The sequence below is a fragment of the Hordeum vulgare genome, chromosome 3H (assembly GCF_904849725.1).
Source record: "Hordeum vulgare subsp. vulgare chromosome 3H, MorexV3_pseudomolecules_assembly, whole genome shotgun sequence".
Taxonomy (NCBI): Eukaryota; Viridiplantae; Streptophyta; class Magnoliopsida; order Poales; family Poaceae; genus Hordeum; species Hordeum vulgare.
In genome coordinates, this window is record NC_058520.1 from 166,524,246 (window position 1) to 166,529,309 (window position 5,064).

General features: G+C 41.8%; 1 pseudogene; it reads right to left on the reverse strand.

Moving 5' to 3' along the window:
- Positions 1 to 684: 684 nt before the first annotated feature.
- LOC123439745 lies at positions 685 to 1,818 on the reverse strand (annotated as a pseudogene).
- Between the last annotated feature and the right edge of the window lie 3,246 nt (positions 1,819 to 5,064).

Below are 5,064 nucleotides of genomic sequence, written 5' to 3' on the forward strand. Positions count from 1 at the left end.
TTCTCCATTTTTGAAGCAAGGTTCGATCCTTTTTTTGATCATTACGTTCCATGCGGCTCCCGAAGCCTTCTTTCTTCTTCTTGGACCTGATTAAATGCATGGAATGTGGCTCCCAATCATTGGAAGTAGGAGATGAAACAATGCTCCTTTGTACTTATTTCAACAACCTCATAGTAGATTGTAAGATATGAATTCTATAAATCATCGACCCCAGGGAGGACGAATTGCGAGGCTAGAGCACAATTGCAATGTTTGTACAATGTAATGTGTCAAGAGGAGAAAGGTTGGGAAATAAATGTGGTAATGCCATAAATGCTAGGATTGTATCCTAATGGGTCTTTGATCCTTGATGCAATTCGTAGATGCACTAATAGTGCGACCCTGTCAAACGGATGGATGAGTTCATGTCAAGTTAATTTAACGTGCATGGACATGTCAGAGATATTGGGGTGGATGTCAATAGTTATATATAAAGTATTAGTGACAGATTCACAATAGGTGTCAGTAATGGGCTACACCACACTCAAAATTAAGTAGTAATACAAACTATATACCAATTACAAAATATTCATAGTCTAGTATTTCTCTCTCTCGAAATGGTACATGACTCACAACATGAAAAATGAGTTAGTAAAAAGCGTTGGAGAAAAACAGAAAAGACCTATAGATTATATCGATCAAATATAATCAGAAGTACTTTATTATTATGGATAATTATGTTTGGACATTAACATGAAGTTCTCACAATCAAATGACACAATTGAACAAGCAACACAACAATGCAGTAAAGCAAACATAGATCAAAAAGTTATACAATATTATGTCCTCCATCACTTGAGCAAGCTAACTTTTCCTAGACCATGGCATTATTGTTCTTGTTGATGATGTCCTGAATGATAGGAATGAGAACCTCCCTCCTCATTGGTTTGGGCACGAAAGCATCAGCACCAACATTCATGAATGCCTCCATTGCATGATCATCGGCAGAAACCCCAACAATCTTCACATCACCTTCCCCCATAGCATGGATCTTAACAACTGCCTGTCGTGCAATACATAAATTATATTGTATTTTTCATACATAAAGGGCTTAATACATGCCGAAGAGTTTGCATATATAATGATATAGAACTAAGTACCTCGGGACCAGTCATGATGGGCATGTCCTTATCTAACTAAACAATGTCAAACTTCTTCCCCTCAAGGAACAATTCAACAGCTTCCTTCCCATTCACGGCTAGAGTAACCTCACAGTTCAGTGCGAGCAATATAGTTGAGAGGACCAGCCTACAAACTTCAATGTCCTCAACAAGTAGTGCCTTGATAGAGGTGGATCTTTTGGCCTTGAGCTCCATGCTCACCTAAACAAATTACAAACACGAATGAATAGATTTTATTATTCATCCACGCATGCCAAATTTGTACTTGCAAGAACATTCTTATTCTAAAAAAGAATACACTAAAAAATCTTAATATATTACCAAAATCATAGTTTGACTAATTTAGGACATCATCAAACATGATGAACCAATAAAAACAATGTACATGTCAACAACAACAACAACTGAAATTTTGATACACGGATCAAATTAAAATGGATACTTGCACCCTAGAGTAGTATAAATCCATCTCTAACAATCTCATGTATGTAAAGTGTGGACATAAAAAACCCACCAGAATACTGATAATAAAATAAGGTAGCAATACAAATAGTGGAACATGTACCTCAAGGTGAGAGCGAGATGGAGCTGGAGGAGATTGGGGATCTTCCTACTCTTCCTACTTGAAAGTTTGCAGGTTGAGTGCTGGTACCCCTTGTATGATCATGTATTTATATATGGAAAAAGATATGCGCATCAAATGGACAATCTATCTCTACCACCTCCACACACAAAGAAAATCTACGCCGCTCCGTTAGTATAAACGGGGAAATCAGTATTGGTCGCCAATATTTTGTTATTAATGAGTCATATCCCCACATAAATATTCTTGTGTGATGTTGATACGCAACATAATGCTTCATGTCTAATGTTTTGTATTAAATTATATATGCTCAAAGTATTAGAAGTTGTGTGAGTTCTAGATCAAAGGTTTTCTACAGTTTATATTTTAATTTGAGAAAGACATTACAACCCATAAATTCACAACACACACACTCACACCTATGAAGGAATTCACATATATACATACCACTAGAAGCACCTACGTAATATTGAGTCAATAGATCTTGTGATTGAGACTATCACCACAGGCACTTCATTCTAAAAGGCAACATTGTAGCACTGATAGAGTAGCATCTTTAAGACTCAAGTAAATATAACAAATATACGAGCACCCATGAGAAGTCTAGACCTTGAACCTAGGTACACTACTAGGAGAAAGCCTACGAGTAGCGCTGGTTTTTCACTTACCAGTAGCGCTGAGGACACCGCTACTACTAACGCGCTATAGCTAACCTGTTAGCAGCATCGTTGGATTGAAAGCGCTATTGGTATCTACATTAGCAGTAGCGCTGGAATAAATAGAGCTCTACTACTAAGCCAGCGCTACTGCTAATATTCCGGCGCTACTGCTAATATTCCTAGTTTCAATAATTAATTCCCATCATATTTATTGCCCCTCTACATATTTGTGCATGCTCTAAATAGTAGTTTCATTGTATCATAATAAACATGCATTATTCTCATCATATCATACACATAAAGTAGTCTCGTCATTTACACCTGTTGGAATAATGCCCTAGAGGCAATAATAAATATAGTTATTATTACAATTCCTGTATCAAGATAATCGTTTATTATCCATGCTATAATTGTATTGAATGAAGACTCATTTACATGTGTGGATACATAGACAAAACACTGTCCCTAGCAAGCCTCTAGTTGGCTAGCCAGTTGATCAAAGATAGTCAGTGTCTTCTGATTATGAACAAGGTGTTGTTGCTTGATAACTGGATCACGTCATTAGGAGAATCACGTGATGGACTAGACCCAAACTAATAGACGTAGCATGCTGATCATGTCATTTTGTTGCTACTGTTTTCTGCGTGTCAAGTATTTGTTCCTATGACCATGAGATCATATAACTCACTAACACCGGAGGAATACTTTGTGTGTATCAAACGTCGCAACATAACTGGGTGACTATAAAGATGCTCTACAGGTATCTCTGAAGGTGTTCGTTGAGTTAGTATGGATCGAGACTGGGATTTGTCACTCCGTGTGATGGAGAGGTATCTCAGGGCCCACTCGGTAATACAACATCACACACAAGCCTTGCAAGCAATGTGACTTAGTGTAAGTTGCGGGATCTTGTATTACGGAATGAGTAAAGAGACTTGCCGGTAAACGAGATTGAAATAGGTATACGGATACTGACGATCGAATCTCGGGCAAGTAACATACCAAGGACAAAGGGAATGACATACGGGATTATATGAATCCTTGACACTGAGGTTCAAACGATAAGATCTTCGTAGAATATGTAGGATCCAATATGGGCATCCACGTCCCGCTATTGGATATTGACCGAGGAGTCTCTCGGGTCATGTCTACATAGTTCTCGAACCCGCAGGGTCTGCACACTTAAGGTTCGACGTTGTTTTATGCGTATTTGAGTTATATGGTTGGTTACCGAATGTTGTTTGGAGTCCCGGATGAGATCACGGACGTCACGAGGGTTTCCGGAATGGTCCGGAAACGAAGATTGATATATAGGATGACCTCATTTGATTACCGGAAGGTTTTCGGAGTTACCGGGAATGTACCGGGAATGACGAATGGGTTCCGGGAGTTCACCGGGGGGGGGGGCAACCCACCCCGGGGAAGCCCATAGGCATTGAGGGTGGAGCACCAGCCCTTAGTGGGCTGGTGGGACAGCCCAAAAGACCCCTATGCGCATTGGAAGAAAAATCAAAGAGAAAAGAAAAAAAAGGAGGAGGTGGGAAAGGAAAGAATGACTCCACCCACCAAACCAAGTAGGACTCGGTTTGGGGGGGAGACCTTCCCCCCTTGGCTCGGCCGACCCCCTTGGGGCTCCTTGAGCCCCAAGGCAAGGCTCCCCCTCTCCCACCTATATATACGGAGGTTTTAGGGCTGATTTGAGACGACTTTTCTACGGCAGCCCGACCACATACCTCCACGGTTTTACCTCTAGATCGCGTTTCTGCGGAGCTCGGGCGGAGCCCTGCTGAGACGAGATCATCACCAACCTCCGGAGCACCGTCACTCTGCCGGAGAACTCTTCTACCTCTCCGTCTCTTTTGCTGGATGAAGAAGGCCGAGATCATCGTCGAGCTGTACGTGTGCTGAACGCGGAGGTGTCGTCCGTTCGGCACTAGATCGTGGGACTGTTCGCGGGACGGTTCGCGGGGCAGATCGAGGGACGTGAGGACGTTCCACTACATCAACCGCGTTCACTAACGCTTCTGCTGTACGGTCTACAAGGGTACGTAGATCACACATCCCCTCTCGTAGATGGACATCACCATGATAGGTCTTCGTGCGCGTAGGAAATTTTTTGTTTCCCATGCGACGTTCCCCAACAGTGGCATCATGAGCTAGGTTCATGCGTAGATGTCTTCTCGAGTAGAACACAAAAGTTTTTGTGGGCGGTGATGTGCGTTTTGCTGCCCTCCTTAGTCTTTTCTTGATTCCGCGGTATTGTTGGATTGAAGCGGCTTGGACCGACATTACTCGTACGCTTACGAGAGACTGGTTTCATCGCTACGAGTAACCCTGTTGCTCAAAGATGACTGGCAAGTGTCAGTTTCTCCAACTTTAGTTGAATCGTATTTGACCGAGGAGGTCCTTGGATGAGGTTAAATAGCAACTCATATATCTCCGTTGTGGTGTTTGCGTAAGTAAGATGCGATCCTACTAGATACCCATGGTCACCACGTAAAACAGGCAACAACAAAATTAGAGGACGTCTAACTTGTTTTTGCAGGGTATGCTTGTGATGTGATATGGCCAACGATGTGATGTGATATATTGGATGTATGAGATGATCATGTTGTAATAGATAATATCGACTTGCACGTCGATGGTACGGCAACCGGCAGGA